The following is a 20,032-nucleotide window of genomic DNA, read 5'->3' on the forward strand; positions in this document are numbered from 1 at the left end:
ACCTCCAATTTTGGTGTCGTCTGCAAACTTACTAACTGTACCTCTTATGCTAGCATCCAAATCATTTATGTAAATGACAAAAAGTAGAGGGCTCAGCACCAATCCTTGTGGCACTCCACTGGTCATAGGCCTCCAGTCTGAAAAACAACCCTCCACCACCACCCTCTGTCTTCTACCTTTGAGCCAGTTCTGTATCCAAATGGCTAGTTCTGCCTGTATTCCATGAGATCTAACCTTGCTAATCAGTCTCCCATGGGGAGCCTTACTGAAGTCCATATAGATCACATTTACTGCTCTGCCCTCATCAATCTTCTTTGTTACTTCTTCAAAAAACTCAATCAAGTTTGTGAGACATGATTTCCCACGCACAAAGCCATGTTGACTTTCCCGAATCAGTCCTTGCCTTTCCAAATACATGTACATCCTGTCCCTCAGGATTCCCTCCAACAACTTGCCCACCACCGAGGTCAGGCTCACCGGTCTATAGTTCCCTGTCTTGTCTTTACCGCCCTTCTTATACAGTGGCACCACATTTGCCAACCTTCAGTCTTCCGGCATCTCACCTGTGACTATCGTTGATACAAATATCTCAGCAAGAGGCCCAGCAATCACTTCTCTAGCTTCCCACAGAGTTCTCGGGTACACCTGATCAGGTCCTGGTAATTTATCCACTTTTAACCATTTCAAGACATCCAGCACTTCCTCCTCTGTAATCTGGACATTTTGCAAGATGTCACCATCTATTTCCCTACAGTCTATATCTTCCATATCCTTTTCCACAGTAAATACTGATGCAAAATATTCATTTAGTATCTCCCCCATTTTCTGTGGCTCCACACAAAGGCCACCTTGCTGATCTTTGAAGGGCTCTATTCTCTCCCTAGTTACCCTTTTGTCCTTAATATATTTGTAAAAAACCTTTGGATTCTCCTTAATTCTATTTGCCAAAGCTATCTCATGACCCCGTTTTGCACTCCTGATTTCCCTCTTAATTATACTCCGACTTTCTTTATACTCTTCTAAGGATTCACTCGATCTATCCTGTCTATACCTGACATATGCTTCCTTCTTTTTCTTAACCAAACCCTCAATTTATTTAGTCATCCAGCATTCCCTATACCTAGCAGCCTTCCCTCTCACCCTGACAGAAATTCATTGTATTTGTGTCTATGGATATGTAAGTGTTCATTGGATTTCAATAGGTTCTGTTCGTGTTTAACTCTTATAATAATCAGATCACAGAGGCATGATTCTAAACTGGGGTGCATCTGGAAATTAAGTTAAAGGAGATTTGTTAATATGTAACTCACCTTTAAACTCCAAAGTTTGCAGTAACCTTGATCCCTCCCCCCATCTAATCTTTCCATATCCCTCACCCTCCATTGAATTTCTTCTGCTATTGTTATGAAGGTGTAAGGGGTACGTTTGAGGGAGTTGAAGGACTTAGTAAGCACACAGAGTGCTGGAGAATTTACAATGTAACATTTGGTCCAACAGCTAGCAGTACCTGGGTTGCTATGAGACAAAAAACAAATTCAAATTTGGCCAATCAGTTTAAATTATACTCCAAGATACTAACCTCCTATCAAGTTTGAATTTAGTATTTTGACAATATTAAAACCAATGAAACGATCCAATGCTTTGGGGTATAAGAATAGGAAAAATTGTACAATTGAAGGAGAATTGCCAAGCTACCAACATATGCAGATTGCCTGGAGAATAGCTCTCTTAAAGGTATCTTTATCTCTCAATGAACTGTGAAACAGAAATCCCTAAGAAGAAAAGAAGACAGAGGAAGATACAAAGAGAAGACTTGACAGCTGGTTGGTTTTGAAATTTGAATTTTTTGGTAAATCTTAAATGGGGGTTTGATTGGACTAGTATTGTAGAATGGAAAGTAAAATATAGGTTAGAGAAAAGAGTTGTAAATAGTTGTAAGTTAATATTCTATGTTAGTCTTAACAAATTAATTTCTTAAATTTTTTGTACTTTAAATAATGACTTTTCGGATAGTTTTTAGCCTCTCGAATTTTAACAGATTATAGTACGGGTTAAATCATTTCTGTGTTGCAGGTTTAAACTAGCAGGGGTGCGGGGTTTACCCCGTGTCACAGCAGTTTGGGGGTTCATCCGGGATTTGAACTAGTTTAGACAGATTTGAATAGATTTGGGGGTATGAAAAATCCCAGCAGATTTAAACACTTGCAGGTTAGTGTCCTAGATCATTAAATAAAACATAGGTGAGACAATTTGTTTAATTTCGATGACTTGTGGTTGAATAAATTAAAAATGAGAGAAATGGCTCCTAAAATTGCTAAAGAGCTTCTGGGATTTGAAGATGATTCTCAAATTTGCCAAGAAAGTTTAGAAGGAAAGAAAACGGCCATACTTTTAGAATTAGCAAATAAGTTGGATTTGGGTTTAACCAAAGACAAAAGTAAAGCTGAAATTGGAAGGTAATTACTCAAACACTTAGGTGTATCAGAGAACAGACAAGTGCAGTCGAGGTAGAAAAACTTAAATTACAATTGAGAAAAATGGAGTTAGAAGATAAACAAAGAGAGAGAGAGAAGAAAGAGAGTGAGAAAGAGAGAGAGAGAAGGTTCTTAGCTGAGTAAAGAGAGAGAGAAGAAAGGGAGAGACAAAGAGAGAGGGAATTTGAACTCAAAGTTGTGACTTAAGTCAGCGAAGTCAAATCAATAGGATGGAGATTAAAAGAAAAGATAGTGATATATACAAATATGTCAAAACTCTGTCACATTTTGATGAGGAAGATATCAAAGCCTTCTTTATTTCATTTGAAAATTGGCTAGACAATTGGAGTGGTCTGAGGATTTATGGGTAATGCTGGTTCAGACTAAACTGGTAGGTAGAGCTAATGAGGTATTTGCCGCGCTGTTAGATGAGGGGTCAAGAGGTTATGAAGAGGTTAAACAGGTTATTTTAGGTGCTTGCGAATTGGTACCAGAAGCATATAGACAGCGGTTCAGAAACATAAAGAAGGAACCAGGTCAGATTTATGTTGAGTTCAAAAGAATTAAACATAGTCTTTTTGATAGTTGAGTGTGTGCTTTAAAAATAGATAAGACTTTGGGGCTGTACGAGAGATTATTCTGCTGAAGGAGTTTAAAAACTCACTTCCAGAGATGGTAAGAATTTACGTGGAAGAATGAAGTTCAGGAAGTGAGAAGGGCAGCAGAATTAGCAGATAAATACATGTTGGTGCATAAGACAAGCTTTCGGCCAGAATTTCAACCTGTGAGGGATAAAAGTTGGGAGAAGGGAAGATCCTATACAATGAAACCAAGAGTAGACAACACTGGTAAGAATTTACCACAGGTTAAAAAAGAAGCCCAATAGGGTGGAAAAGACGTGAAAGTCTTCAGGTGTTTCCACTCTAGTAAAGTGGGACACCGCCCTTTGAAATTAATTAAAGAAAATTTGACAGGACCAAAGTCAGAGATGTAACTATTAGATTATATATTGGAGTTGAGGGAGAGACTAAATCGAGTAGGTGATTTAGCTAAGCAGCACCTAAAGAGGGCACAATATAGAATGAAGCAGGTGGCAGATAAAAGTTCTGAGACTCCGAGGGGATGATTTGTTAGTACTGTTACCAGTGATAGGAGATCCCTTCATAGCCAGATTTGGTTGTCCCTATCAAATTGAGAAAAAGTTGAGTCAGTTTACCTCAGGTGAACTACCTAGTAAAGATGCCAGATAGAAAAAAAAGATATTGAGTATGCCATGTGAACATGTTAAACCTGTATTATAGTAGAGAGAAAGAACTGGAGAAACAGGTGTTAATTACTGCCTTGCAGAATGAGGAATCAAATCCAGATGATGTGGATGTTGTTGTGCCTCAAAATAGATTAAAAAATGAAGATGGCCGAGAGGAGTAAGATAGGTTAGTAAGCTATCTGTCTCATGAGCATAGAACACAGTTAAAAGATTTGTTACTGCAATATAAGGACATATGTAAGAATCAGTTGGGGAGGACTATTGCTATTGTACATGAAGTAAACTTCAGCAGTGTAGTGGCACAATTAACCGATTTGCTGAAGAAGTACACAAAGTTTTGGTGGACAGAAAAATGCCAGGGGGCATTCGATCATTTGAAAGCAATATTAACCACCAAACCAGTTTTAGCTACACCAAACGTTTCAAGAACTTTTAAAGTTGCCATCGATGCTAGTGACATAGAGGTTGGAGGTGTACTGCTACAGGAAGATGAGGATGGGACTGAACTGCCAGTTGGTTATTTTTCAAAGAAACTGAACATCCACCAGAGCAAATACATTATGATCAAAAAAAGAGTTTGGTACAGGCCTTACAACATTTTAATGTGTATTTCATGAACAATGTGTCGGAGGCAGTTATGTACATGGATCACAATCCCCTTACAGTCTTAGAATGCTTTAAAGACAGGAATAAGAGACTATTTCGCTGGAGTCTCATGTTACAAACTTTTAATTAAAAAATCGTACATATAGCAGGCTGTAAGAATGTAATCGCAGATGCATTATTGTGGATTTAACTGACAAATGTTAGGTGAGGTTTGGCAAACTCCAAGAAAAGATTGAAGCAGCAGTGGAACCGTTATTTGTCAGGCTGAAAAAGCATGAGCAGGCAATTCAAATGTTGGACTGCAGAGTAGAGGCAGTGGAGAGGACCACGGCATCGGAGATCCTGGCGGAGGTCTCGGGAGGAAGGATCTGAACGCTGGAAGACCAGGCTCGGGTCCTTCAGGAGCAATTGGACAACCTGGAAATCAAAAGTACAAGAAAACCCATATGGCTCGTGGGTCTTCCGGAACGTGAGGAAGGCGAAGACCTCGTTGGTTTCCTGGAGAAGTGACTCCTGAAGTTCCTGGGGCCAGAGTTGGAATCGGGCTTGTTGAGAGTGGAGCGAGCCCAGCAGATCACAATGCGCAGGTCTGGGTCAGGCCTGTGCCCCTGTGCGGTCCTATTGCAACTCCTGCATTATAAAGAAAAACAGTTAGTGATTGAAACAGCAAGACTGGGAAGAGATCCACAGGCTTTAATATAAAATGCTCAAGAATAATGTTTTTTCCAGGATTTCTCAGGAGCCATAATTAAGAAGAGAAGGTCATTTGATGAAGTTAAGAGAAAATTAAGGGATCTGAACATTCAATATTCCTTGAGGTACCTGGCCATGTTGCATTTCGCTCATGGAAGGAAGGTATATAATTTTAATTCAGCAGAAAAGGTGAAGGACTTTGTGAATTCTCTGAATTAAAGGACTTGGGTCGGGGTTGTGCGGGGACATTGTTATGGACAATGGTATGGTTTCTTTTGCCCCTTTTCTCCTCTCCTCTTTTTTCGTGGTTATCGGCTTTATACATACTGCCTTGATGTAAAACCGGAATTATTTAGTATACCGGTTGGTTGGGTATTATCTGGGGCATTTTCTCACTGCTGTCCTTTTGTTTTTGGATTGGGTGTGGCTATATCTGTGGTTAAGATGTATGGAGAAGGGGTGTGGAGGAAATGGATGGGCATTCATTGTTAACTCTCAGAATGTAAATAACATGCTTTCTTCATCGGTGAATTGCCTGGGGCTAGGACACAGCCTCAGCTGAAAGGAGCCGGGATGGTAACAAGAATTGGGAGGAGTGCCCCCTTTGGGCAAGGAGGGAGATCTCTCGTGAATTGAGTGTTATTTGGATGTTTGCTTAAGTTAAATGTGGGGATTTGTGAGGGGTAGGTCTTGCCTTACAAGTCTTATTGAATTCTTTGAGGAGGTGACCAAGCATGTGGATAAGGGTAGAGCAGTGGATGTAGTGTACATGGATTTTAGTAAGGCATTTGATAAGGATCCCCATGGTAGGCTTATGCGGAAAGTCAGGAGTGATGGGATAGTGGGAAATTTGGCCAGTTGGATAGAGAACTGGCTAGGAGAAAGTGAGGTCTGCAGATGCTGGAGATCAAAGTTGAAACTTTATTGCTGGAACAGCACAGCAGGTCAGGCAGCATCCAGGGAACAGGAGATTCGACGTTTCGGGCACAGGCCCTTCTTCAGGAACTGGCTAACCGGTCGAAGTCAGAGAGTGGTGGTAGGTGGTAAATATTCAGCCTGGAGCTCAATTACAAGTGGAGTTCTGCAGGGGTCAGTTCTGGGTCCTCTGCTGTTTGTAATTTTTATTAATGACTTGGAAGAGGGAGTCGAAGGGTGGGTCAGTAAATTTGCAGACGATACGAAGATTGGTGGAGTTGTGGATAGTGAGGAGGGCTGCTGTCGACTGCAAAGGGACTTAGATATGATGCAGAGCTGGGCTGAGGAGTGGCAGATGGAGTTCAACCCTGTCAAGTTTGAGGTTGTCCATCTTGGAAGGACAAATAAGAATGCGGAATACAGGGTTAACGGTAGGGTTCTTAGTAAGGTGGAGGAATAGAGGGATCTTGGGGTCTATGTTCATAGCTCTTTGAAAGTTGCCACTCAGGTGGATAGAGCTTGTAAGAAGGCCTATGGTGTATTAGTGTTCATTAGCAGAGGGATTGAATTCAAGAGTCGTGAGGTGATGTTACAACTGTACAGGACTTTGGTTAGGCCACATTTGGAGTACTGTGTGCAGTTCCGGTCGCCTCACTTTAGGAAAGATATGGAAGCTTTGGAGAGGGTGCAGAGGAGATTTACTAGGATGTTGCCTGGAATGGAGAATAGGTCGTACAAGGATAGGTTGAGAGTGCTAGACCTTTTCTCATTGGAACGGCAAAGGATGAGGGGTGACTTGATAGAGGTTTATAAGATGATCAGGGGTAGATAGAGTAGATAGTCAGAGACTTTTTCCCCGGGTACAACGGAGTGTTACAAGGGGACATAATTTTAAGGTGAAGGGTGGAAGGTATAGGGGGGATGTCAGGGGTAGGTTCTTTTGCCCAGAGAGTGGTGGGGGCATGGAATGTGCTGCTTGTGGGAGTGGCAGAATCAGAATCATTGGTGACCTTTAAGCGGCAATTGGATAGGTACATGGATAGGTGCTTAAGCTAGGACAAATGTTTGGCACAACATCGTGGGCCGAAGGGCCTGTTCTGTGCTGTATTGTTCTATGTTCTATGTTCTATAAATTTAGTCATTAACTTTTTAGTTGTAGTCATTTTTATAGGAGTAGTTTTTAGACTTTATAGAGGTAATGTCTTTGTCGCTCATCACGCCTCAGATAAGCTTCCTCTTCTTGGGAAACCACGGGCTGCCCTGGATGACCATGGCTAGTGATTTGTTCATGTGGTGCACTTAGAATGTGAAAGGGAGCCACTCCCGCATTTAAAAAAAAAGGTGTTGTCAAGCCTTGGGAAGGAAAGGGTGGACATCGCCCTGCTAAAAGCGACACATTTAACGGATAAGAAACACCTGAAACTGCAGCATTTTCCTCCTCCTTTAGCTCCAAGAGTAGAGGAGTGGCTAGACTGGTAAGAAGGAACCTCCCTTTCCAGGTAACTGGATTTCCAAGTGAATTCTATAAGAATTTCATAAATGTGTTGGTGGAGCCACTTCTGGGGACGTATAGCTATTCATATGCACGGGATTGTCTGCCGCTCTCTCTTATGGAGGCAAATATTTCCCTCATTTTAAAGAAGGGGAAAGACCCCAAAAAATGTGCTTCATACAGACCAATCTGTTGAATGCAGATTTTAAAATTCTATCCAAGAGTTTGGAAAAGGTTCTGCCCCGTATTATAAAAGAAGATCAGATGAGTTTTGTTCAGGGCCGTAGCTCCTTCAACAATATCTGGAGGGTACTGGACTTAGTGCAGGTATGCCAGCAAAGATTGATCTCGGGTTTTGTGGTCTCCCTAGACACAGGAGATGTTTGACTGAATAGAATGGCCCTACAGTGCTTTGATCTGGGGGAAGCCTTTGCCAGATGGGTGGTGGTATTGTGTAATGATCCTAAGGTGGCAATTATCACAAACGGCACTAAATCAGATAGCTTTAGTATTGGGAGAGGTAGTCGACAGGGATGTCCACTTTCACCACTGTTATTTACCTTGGCAATTGAGCTGCTAGCTGAGGCTATCAGGAGGGATCCTGAAATACTGATGCCAGGGGTGGGAATGGTGGAGCATAAGATCACCCTATATGTTGACGACGTCCTTTTGTTCTTGGCCAATCGGGAGAAGTCTGTTCCTAGATTGATTCAAACAATCTATTTGGCAGTTCTGCGGGATACAGGATCAACTTCACGAAATTGGAAGCCATGCTGGTGGGGGGATTAGTGGAGATTCCTGATGTGAAGGATGGAATGCAGTTCCCATTTAGATGGTCATCAAAAGGTCTTTTATATTTAGGAATTTTTATTACCCCTGCCTTCCACCAGCTGTATATAGCTAACTTATGCACAATTACTGGAGAGGATAAACAGGACCTGCAGTGGTGGGAGGGATTACCATTATCATGGTTAGGCCAAATTGCCCTGATTAAAGTGAATGTTCTTCCTTGCCTGTTATACCCCATGAGAATGCTCCCATTGTTGCTAGCCAGACGACTGTTACAGAGGCTCAATGGTTGGCTAGGGTCCTTTATTTGGTGTCGCAGGTGCCCACTAATTAAATTTACAAAATCTCAGCTCCCATGGGATGTGGACGGGGGTGGGGGTGGTGGTGCGTGGACCTTCTGGACTGGAAGAGATATCAAGTAAATGCTTTGTTAGCATATGTGGGTGACTGGGTACGGGAGGGGTGGGGGGGAAGGAGATTTGGAGTCGATTTAGCTTGACGTTGAAGCCTCACATTCAAGATGTTCCCTTGGTAATCTATTATTCACGGATAAGATGAAATCCGTGACCGAGCAGTGTAAGAATCCAATCATTTTAAATACGGTGAAAGCCGGGAGGATAACGAGGCAAAACGAGGGCAATTGACTTAAGACCTCGCTACCTACCCCATTGGCGGGAGCCCAAGGATTTAAACCTGAGGCAATGGACTCCGGCTTTAAGTCATGGAAGAATAAGGGAATCTCTCGTTTGGAAGATTTATTCAAGGGGAGGTCTTGATGTTATTTAGTCAGCTAAGTCAGAAATATGGATTGTCTAGTAGGGACCATTCCCAGTTCTTTCAGATAAGGAATTATATACAGAGGAAGACCATACTCCTGGCTAAGTTTTACAAGTCAGACTTGGAGGAAAGAATGCTCCCGTGTACGGGTGCTCTTTCAGTTAGTATTTTGTATCATTTACAGAAGGGACGTGCCTTAGGGGACATAGAGGGATTCTGTCAGACGTGGAATGGGGAGATAGGAGATGATATTTCATTGGAAGAATGGGATGATATTTGGGAAAATGTAAGGAAAGTTTCAGTATGTAACAAAGCGCAGTCCATGCAATTGAAGATTTTACACAGGGCTCATATGGCGCCAAAGAGGCTCGATAAGTTCAAGAGAGGAGTATCACTAGGGTGTCCCAAATGTAAAATTAGTATAGGCACTCCCAAACACTACTATTGGTCATGTTGTAAGATCCAGAGATACTGGAGTGCTATAGAAAGGGAGCTGCTGTGGTTCTGTTCGCCGAGCTGGAAGTTTTTGTTGCAAACGTTTTGTCCCCTGTCTAGGTGACATCCTCAGTGCTTGGGAGCCTCCTGTGAAGCCTCTGTGGTGTTTCTTCCGGCATTTATAGTGGCCTGTCCCTGCCGCTTCCGGTTGTCAGTTTCAGCTGTCCGCTGTAATGGCCGGTATATTGGATCCAGGTCGATGTGTTTGTTGATGGAGTTTGTGGATGAGTGCCATGCTTCTAGGAATTCCCTGGCTGTTCTTTGTTTGGCTTGCCCTATAATGGTAGTATTGTCCCAGTCGAATTCAAGTTGCTTGTCGTCTGCGTGTGTGGCTACTAGGGATAGCTGGTCATGTTGTTTCGTGGCTAGTTGGTGTTCATGGATGCGGATCGTTAGCTGTCTTCCTGTTTGTCCTATATAGTGTTTTGTGCAGTTCTTGCATGGGATTTTGTACACTACATTAGTTTTGCTCATGCTGGGTATTGGGTCCTTCATTCTGGTGAGTTGTTGTCTGAGTGTGGCTGTTGGTTTGTATGCTGTTATAAGTCCTAGTGGTCGCAGTAGTCTGGCTGTCAGTTCAGAGATGTTCTTGATGTATGGTAGTGTGGCTAGTCCTTTGGGTTGCGGCATGTCCTCGTTCCGTTGTCTTTCCCTTAGGCGTCTGTTGATGAAATTGCGAGGATATCCGTTTTTGGCGAATACCTTGTATAGGTGTTCCTCTTCCTCTTTTTGCAGTTCTGGTGTACTGCAGTGTGTTGTGGCCCTTTTGAATAGTGTCTTGATGCAACTTCGTTTGTGTGTATTGGGGTAGTTGCTTTCGTAGTTCAGGACTTGGTCTGTGTGTGTGGAGCTAAAGGACATCCTAGGGATTGAAGTTAAAGTGGATCTGGTATTTCTTCTTCTGGGGTTGCCAAATTTGCACTGTCTGGGGTAACACAGGAAGAGATTGTGTAACAACATTCTTACCCACTGTGCAAGGAAGAACATTTTAATGAATTGGATGTTAGAAAAACCCCAGGTCTTATTAGGCAGCATAAGTTAGTGATGGAGCATCTTCCCCAAGACTACCTCACAAATATGGTGCACCACAAGACTTGGTGGCCCTTTGTAAATCCCCTCCCATGGGATCCTGGGAGGGAGAGGCTGGGGGAAAAGAATATGGGTTACAATGACTGGTACTTCCAGGGATGGGAGCCTTAATGGAGGTGTGGTGAGTGAAATAGAATAAAGTAATGTGATATAATTTAAGTTAATTAGAATTCAGTTTAATTTAATTTTTATTTAATTTGTTTGTAGTTTAGTTTAAGTTAGGTTTGTTCTGGTAGAACAGTAGGTAGTTTATTATTAATAGCATCGTGATATGACATTGTTGTTTGTAATGCCTCTATCTTTCTGTATTTTGGTATTGTTCTTTTTTGTATATAGATGTTCTGTAAAAGATTTGAAAAAGTTTCTTAAAAAATTTATTAAAAAATTAGAATTTGGATGGTGAGGAGAAACAAGACAAAAGGAGAGTCATTGCATTTCCTACACTCATAGGAAAAGGCACTATGGGAAGGGAAGGGGGTTAGTGGGAGTGATCAAGAAGTGGATCAGAATACCATCGGGAGTGCAGTGCCATCAGAATGTTGAAAGGGGAAGACAGGGAAGATGTGTTAATGATAGTCACATTAAAGGTGGTGGAATTGACAGAGGATGTTCCGCTAAATATGCAGGCAGGTGGAATGGAGGATGAGGGTGTGGGAACCTTATCATTATTCTGGAAGGGGAGGGTGAGAGCATACCTAGAAGAAAAGGGTTGAACCATGACAACAATCATAGTGGAAAGGAATCCTTGTTGAAAGAAAAAGGAAGACATATTGGAAGTGCTGAAATTGAAGGTTCATCATCAGTACAGGTAACACAATGATGGAAAAACTAGGAGAATGGAATGGAGTTCTTGCAGGAAGCAGGGTGTGACTAAGTGTATTTGGAATAACTGTGAGTTGGTAGGCTTACAATGAGTATTTCTTGGTAAACTGTCCTCAGAATAAACTGGTCTAACCCATCTTTCAAAGTTCAGATCATTCACTGTAATTTAGAGAGGCCGTTGCATAATAGATTGTCACTGGATTAATAATCTAGAGACCCAGGCTAATGTTCTGGGGAGAATGGTTTGAATCTCACCACTGAAGACGGTGAAATTTGAATTTACTTAATAAATATGGAATTAAAAAGTTAGTCTAATGGTGATCATGAAAATATGATCAGTTGTCATTTAAAAAAAACGTTGTTGCTAATATCCTCTTCCATTTTCTTCTGTTCTGACTTGCATGTTACTCCATATTGATAGCAACGTGGTTGCCTCTTAAATGCTCCATGAAATGGCCTAGCAAGTCATTCAGTGTACTGCATCTAGCTGTTACAGAGTCTGACAAAAGGAATGAAACTGGATGAACCACCAGCATTGACCAGTGGAACAGAAATGATAACAGCACATAGCCCTGTTGTCTCTATAAAATGCCCTTTTGTAACATATTGGGCTTGTGGCCAAAATTAGTAGAACTGTCTTCAGTCTATTCAAGCAACAGCCTGACATAGTCACTTTCTCAAAATCATACTTTACACACAATGTCCCAGACAACACCATCATCACCCACCAAAAGAGACAGGACATACCAACCATTGATGGAGAAACAATGGTGTATAGTCGGGATGCAATTGCTCTAGAAGTGCTCAACGTTGACTCCAGGTCTCTTGAAAGTTTATGGCATCAGGTCAAAAATAAACAAAACTATCACTTACTGATTACCATCAACTCTCTTAACTTATAAATCAGTTCTTTCCCATGGTGAACACAATGTGGAGGATGCATTGAGGGTGACCAGCACAAACAATGTACTCAGGGTAGGCAAATTTAATGTCATTACCAGCTGAGACTTGGTAGTATCACTAGTGGCTGAATGGGCTGGGTGCTAGGGGACATAGATACTAGACTGGGTCTACAACAAGTGGCACGAGAACCAGCAGAGAGAAAAACATACTTGACCTCATCCTCACCAAGCTGCCTGCTGTAGCTACATCTACCCATGACAGTGCTGGTAGGACAGGCAAGATCATTGTGTTAAATGAGAGAGATTTCAGATCTAACAGCTCAGTCCTGGCTATCCATGAAGCACTATTGTCCATCAGCAGCAGCAGGATTGTATTCATTCACAAGCTGTAACCTCATGGCCCCACATATTTCCTGCTCTACCATTACCCGCGAGTCAACCACAGTTCAATGAAGAATGCAGGAAGGCATTCCAGGAGCAACATCAGTCTGAGATGCTGATCTGTTGAAGACACAAAATAGGTCAACTTGCAAACCAAGCAACCTAAGCAGTGTATAATTGAGAGAGCAAATCCTAGCCACAACCAACAGATCAGATCTCAGCTTTACAGTCACATCAAATCACAACTCAGTGGAATGGGAGATTCCACACATATCCCAATATTCACTTATGGGCAAGCTCAGGTTGCAAGAAGTGGGAAGAAAGAGAGTGTGTGCAAAAAGGGAGATTTCAACCCTATTGACAAAGGAACATTCAGCTCGGTCTGAGCTAAGAAAACTTTAAATCAATGAGGCAATGAACTATTTTCAAATGGGTGTGGTACTTCTCACTTAAGGCTGCCTATATTCACGAGCTACTCCATAGATTGTACAAGATACTATTGAAATGAATGCTGCATCATTTGTTAAATATAGATCTGGTATTGAGACCTGATATGCCATCAGAAGAGTGGTAACTACCTGAAATGTGATTGGAATACTTTTCTCTTACCTGGATGAATGCAGCTTCAACAACACTCAGGAAGCTTGATTTCATCCAGGTCAAAGGACCCCAATTGATTGGAGTTCCATCTAACACTTTGAATATCTACTTCCTTCACCATGACACACTTTGGCAGCAGTGCGTACCATCTAAAAGATATACCACGCAATTCACTAAAGCTCTTTCAACAGCATTTTCCAAACTGCACACTCTACCTAAAAGGACAAGGACAGCAGATGCAGAGGAACACCAATACTTGCAAGGTCCCCTTCAAGCCACACGCCATCCAAACTTTGAATTGCATTACCATTCCTTCACTGTCACAGGCTCAAAATCCTGAAATTCCACCCCTAACAGCATTGCAAGTAGCTCCAGCCCAAAGATCACAGTAGTTGAAGAGGCAGCTCTTCACCATCTTCTCAAAGACAACTAGGAATGGGCAATAATTACTAGTGGTGCCCAGAACCCATCAATTAAAGAAAAATTCTACTCCACTTAGTTCACTTCAGCTTGTTATTAGGCTCTGTGCATGAAATATAACTGAAGCAATTGCAGCATTTTCCTGGATTTTAATAGAATTCTAGCTACATTGAAAAGTAACTGACTATCATATACATAGCGATGCAGTATGGCATTGTCTGTCTGTGACCTGTCTCCTTCCAGTTGATCATTTAAAAAGCTTGATTGAATTGATTCCAGTGGTCCTCTTGATCCAGATTACTAGGGACAGCAGCACCTTTTCTGGGTTGAGGGTAGATGTCAGGGCTCCCCTCCAAATCATTGGGTTACTTTGAACCCTGTGTAAGGTGGCTAATCTTGAATATGTAAAACAAAAGTGGATAGCTTTCAGAATTCTGGCTGTGTTATGTATGGGCTCGAATACGTCCCCATGGGATTGTGGTGTCCACTTCCGCCAATTTGTACAGAAATGTGTCAAACCTCATTTGACGGACTGGCTTATTCTATCTAGCTGAAATAGAAAAGAGGGAGCCTAGGGTCATGCTTCTTTGGCCTCAGAACTGTCCCATGACATCAGTTGCTTTGCAAGAGACAGAAATAAGTCTCTACAGGAAACTGGGGGGAAATGCATTTTAACTGTGACTGGTTTTTAATAGGTTTGGTGATTAAGTTAAAGGAAACTGCTGCCAAGGTAAATGATAGAAAAAATGAGAAAAAAATGAATTTGTATTACAAGCACTTTGTCCTTCATTATCACAGGCTGAAGTCAAATGGTTCTAGCAATTAAAGTGTATCCAATTCCTGCAAAACTAATTCTGTTTAAACCTTTTTTTGGGGATTTTCATAGATCTTTGCTGAAGCTATGCCAGTTGATTGAGAGAATTCCTAATTAAGTGCAACAACATGCCAGCAAAATCACTATGAATAGCTTTTGGTCTGAGATCATAAAATGAGGTCCTATCAACTCTTTCAAGTGGTTGAAGAAAATCCAATGGCATTATTTTGAAGAAGAAAAGGGAGCTGTTGCTCACCATTTATCCCTCAACTGATATCTGTATCACAACTGGTTATAATGAAAAAGCAGTTGAACTTGGAAATAATGCACACTGCTCCAACTGATCTTGTATACCTGAATCATAGAAGAGTCATAGAAGTGATAAAAGTCTAATTGGCCCATTGTATCTGCCCCAGTTCCCCAGTGAGTATTAGGACAGTGAGAAAGTGAGGACTGCAGATGCTGGAGAACAGCTTATGCCCGAAACGTCGACTCTCCTGCTTCTCAGATATTGCCTGACCTGCTATGCTTTTCCGGCACCACACTTTTCAACAGTATTATGACAGTAGCATTTACCTGCCTTTCCCAATTTCCTTGCAAATTGTTTCTAATCAAATAATCATTGAATTCTCTCTTGGATGCTTCTGTTTACTCTGCCTTCGTCACACTTGCAGGAAGTGCATTCAAGACCTGAACCAGTTATTGTGTAAAAATCTATTTCCACACATCACATTTGCTTCTTTTGCAAATCACTTTAAATCTGTGCCTTCTCAATACTTTTCAATACTTTTACAAGGGGAACAGATTTTCCTTATCTACTCTGTGCAGACCTCTCATAATTCGAACATTTCCTAAGAGGACAGTCCCAATCAATACTCCCTCTAATTTTTTTTATTAGCGTGCTAAACTTTGAGGCCTATGCGCAGCAGTAACTTCCAAACGTTAACACATCACAAGCCAATCATACTAATTAGCATGTATGATATCTCATAACAAAAGTTTCTCATCCCTGGAACCATTTTTGTAAGTCTCTTCTGCACTCTCTCCAATGCAGTCACATCTTTCCTGTGATGCAGTGCTCTGATGATACACAATGTCCCCTTAAGTGTTGCACTCCTATTTTACATTGTCCATGTTCCTCCTCACAAAATGCATCACCTGATACTTAGATACTTTGCACTTTATTTGTCACCTATCTGCCTACTCCACAAACTCGTCTATGTCTTTTCGAGGTTCTATGAAGTCCTCCCTAACCCTAAGCCTAATGCTTAAAAGTTTCATATCATTTGCAAACATTGGAAATTGTCCCCTGCCCACAAAGGTCTATTTCATATATATCATATATATAAATGCAAAAGCAAGGCTCTCAATTTCATCTCCTGGAGAACTCATTTACAAACCTTTCTCCAGCCTAGAAAATATCCATTGACCACACTTTCTGTTTCCTATTACTCAGCCAATTTTGTAAATATATTGTTCTTTTCCTTTTTATGCCATGAATTATAACTTCTCACAATTCTGTTGTGTGTCATTGTAACAAATGCCATTTAAAGTCCATGTACACCACATCAAACTCATTACCCCTATTGACCTTTCTATTACCTCTTCAAAATACATGAATAGGTTAGTCAAACAGATACCTCCTTTTAAAAATTCATGCCAGGTTTTCTGAAACAAGTCACCTTTTTCCATGTGACTACAAATCCTATTCTGAATAATTGTTTCTAGAAGATTTCCCACCAGGGAAGTTAAACTGACTGGTCTGTTTGCTGGGTTTATCTTTATGACATTTTTTGCCTGCAATTCTCCAGACATTTGGCACCTTCTCTGAGTTTTGGAAAGACTGAAAGATTATGGCCCTGGCCAAGCAATTTCCACTCACACTTTCTACAATAACCTGGGATGTATCGCATTTGGTCCCGATGCCTATTGCCAATTTTAAGGATCAATAGCTGAACTAATTCTTCTTTCTTATCAATTTCTTATCAACCCTTCTGCTCCTCCTTTGTTCCCAGAGCCCGGGTAGCTTCTGCCTCCTTGGTAAAGACAGATGCAAAAAATTGGTTTAAATACTAGCTGTGCCTCTTGCCTTCCAGTGTAAATTTTGTTTCTGGTCCATAATTGGCCATACTCTTCCTTTTATTAGCTTTTCATTATTGTTATGTCGATTTAAGACTTTTGGATACCCCCTTAAGTTGGCTGATAATACCCATTTAGTTTTCAAATATACTTTCTCACTGCCCCACTGAACCTTCTGTATTCCTCTTTGTTCGTAATTATATTTCATGCCTAACACCTGTCATAAGCAGAAGTAAGTGAGGACTGCAGGTGATGGAGCTCAGAGTCAAGAGTGTAGTGCTGGAAAAGCACAGCAGGTCAGGCAGCAACCAAGGGGCAGGAGAATCGATGTTTCATAAGCCCTTCATCAGGAATGCCAAAAAAAGATGAAGGGCTTAAGCCCAAAATGTCGATTCTCCTGCTCCTCGGATGCTGCCTCACCTACTGTGCTTTTCTAGCACTGCACTCTCAGGCCTGTCATAAGCACGCCTCTTTATTTTAATACCTATCTCCTTTTTCACCCAGAGAACCCTGGATTTGTTTGTAATTTGAAGGCATATACCTTCACTATATCCAAATCATTGCCTTTGTGAAGATATCCTACAGATGTTCCTATCACCCTTTTGTTCCATTCCTTCTAATCCAACTCAATTCTTGCCCCATGGAAGTCAGAGAACACTTGTTACCTATTCTTACTCTGGATTACCTACTGTCCTTTGCTATCATCCTTAACCAACAATATACAATGATCATTGTTGCCTAAATGTTCACCTACTTGATCTACTTGGCCATCTCATTTCCAGTAATCAGGTTCTACAGTGCATTCTTTCTTGTTAAATTGGACACATAGAGTTGCAGGAAATTTTCATGAATACAATCTAAGCACGTTTGCCTCTTGTCCACTGTATTACATGAATTAGAGGTTTTCTTTTATGGTATGTATTTCAGGCTCAAGCTTTTATCTCAGGTTAGTGAGCAGACCTGACCTGGAATGCTAAGTCACTGTAAATTCTTAAGATGTGGAATTTCCCTTTAGTTTGCATTTTGTTACCCACAGACAATATATGGCATTGTAGAGTTCAATGTAAATTGAAATGCAGCACCCAAAGTTATCTCCTGTCTGATGACACCAACAACTTCTCACGTTTACTTTTACATTCATTATGACAATCATTTATTTATTGGTTTGATTTTTTTACTTTATTCTGATAGCCTTTTTTCTTCTTGAATACACTTTTCTTTTTCTTTCATCTTGACATGCTGTCACACAGCTATTTTATGCTTTCAATTTCCATGTCAACTTTAATTGTTTCTGTATACTCACTCTTTGTTTCGGCTGCATTTTCTTTTCTTTATCTTCCTTGTGTTATTTTAGTAAAAAGTCTAGTCAATTGGGTCAATTCTTGTCCTACTGCGAGAGGATCAAAGCCAGAATAAATGTTTCTGTGGGTTATTTTGCTTCCTAGATCTCCCCTCATTTCTTAAAAGCTGATGTTCAGATTTAATTCCACTGCCTGTTATGATTTATACAAATGACAACTCTGGTTAAAGTCATTTTGTTTTGATGCATTATTCAATATATCTGGCCCTGATCTTCTCCACACCCAATATCCACACACTGATAATTGCACAGCATAGATCACTGAATGTAGGTCAGTAACAGGAATCCTGATGGATGGAGTTAAGGAAGTCATCTAATGGATTGAATTTGAAGATAAAAAATGTACAGATAATGATTTCAGCAGAAAGAGATGGGGCAAGAACAAAGTTGGCTGATGTTATAGAGATGGAATTAGATAGTAGTCACACGGATGATTCACATGGATGATCCCTGGGATGGTAGGTCTAACATATGAGGAATGGCTGAGGATCCTGGGATTGTATTCATTGGAGTTTAGAAGATTAAGGGGAGATCTAATAGAAACTTACAAGATAATACATGGCTTGGAGAGGATGGACACTAGGAAATTGTTTCCGTTAGGCGAGGAGACTAGGACCGTGGACACAGCTTTAGAATTAGAGGGGGTAAATTCAGAACAGAAATGTGGAGACATTTCTTCAGCCAGAGAGTGGGGGCCTGTGGAATTCATTGCCGCAGAGTGCAGTGGAGGCTGGGACGCTAAATGTCTTCAAGGCAGAAATTGATAAATTCTTGATGTCACAAGGAATTAAGGGCTACGGGGAGAATGTGGGTAAGTGGATTTGAAATGCCCATCAACCATGATTGAATGGCGGAGTGGACTCGATGGGCCGAATGGCCTTACTTCCGCTCCTATGTCTTATGGTCTTATAGTCTTACCAAGAATAAAAGGGGTCAGAAATTCAGCTCTGAATGCAATATCAAAACAATGGCTGGAGAGAGGGATGAATTTAATGACGGGCTGAAAATGAAGCTTTTATGCCGCTCAATGTCTAGCCAGAGGAAATTGCAGCCATCAGATTGGAGATTGAACCAGCAATCTGAAACCACAGCATCAGCAGCAACAATAAACATTGATGTTGTCAGCACATGTACGGAAGCAGAACCATTTTGCGAATGATGTTGCCCAATCTCAGCTCACAGATGAGGAAGTGGAGATGGCCAAGAGTACTTCTGTAGATGGTTCTGTCTTTACTACCTCTAGACTTCATTACATTTGGCCTTGCTCCCACTTTCTACCTTCTGTAAACCTATGATAATTAAAACTTTGCTGCATGTGTCCTAGCTCATACCAATTTCCATTCACGCATCAACTCTGTACTTACGGGTCAATACTGAATCCAAGTCAAACAACAACTAAATTTCAAATCAATATTGTTTTCAAATCTCTCCATGTTTCACCCTTTCCTATCTTTGCAACCTCTTCCAAACCTACAATCCTCTGAGATACTGGCATTCCTCCAGTTCTGGTCTCCAGAGAATCCCAATTTCAATCACTCCATCTTCAACTGCTGAAGATTCTAAATCTGTAATTCTCTCCCTGATCCATTTTGCTTCTCTTCATCTCCTTCTTCCCCTAAGATTCTCCATAAACACTCACCTCTTAAACCACACTTTGGCTGATCTGGTCTAATGTTTCCAATTTGTGACTAGATGTCAAGTTTTATATGGTAACACTCTTGTGAAGTACTTCAGGATCTTTTACTACCTAAAAGGCTTAAAGATGCTATATGAATGGAATTAATTGTTGTTCTGCAGGTCACGTTGGTGAGAAGGAAAGAAGCTATTGTTGGAGATGATTATTGAGTACATAAGAGTGGAACTAAATAAACACAATCTCAATGATTTGGACAATGAACAGAAAGCAATGAAGGAGGATGGTGTGTTTCACTGTGTCAAAGATCATGTACAGAGCATGACATGATTACTAGGGAGAATGTAGTACACCAAAGTTACATAAAGTACAACTTTTACCTTAGGTTGGAACCATTTTGACATTGTGACAGGAAGTGAAACCT

General features: G+C 41.0%; 1 long non-coding RNA gene across 2 annotated transcripts in view; it reads right to left on the minus strand.

Moving 5' to 3' along the window:
• Positions 1-4,454: 4,454 nt before the first annotated feature.
• The window catches only part of LOC148149543 (uncharacterized), a 31,836-nt gene continuing 16,258 nt past the window's right edge, over positions 4,455-20,032 (minus strand). For both annotated transcript variants that reach the window (XR_015757577.1, XR_015757578.1), the window contains exon 4: positions 4,455-4,977. This is a non-coding gene — a long non-coding RNA (uncharacterized LOC148149543). The remainder of the gene's footprint in view (positions 4,978-20,032) is intronic.

This window comes from Chiloscyllium plagiosum, unplaced genomic scaffold (genome assembly GCF_037043375.1).
Source record: "Chiloscyllium plagiosum isolate Xiang-an unplaced genomic scaffold, Cpla_swu_hap1 HiC_scaffold_7, whole genome shotgun sequence".
Classification (NCBI taxonomy): Eukaryota; Metazoa; Chordata; class Chondrichthyes; order Orectolobiformes; family Hemiscylliidae; genus Chiloscyllium; species Chiloscyllium plagiosum.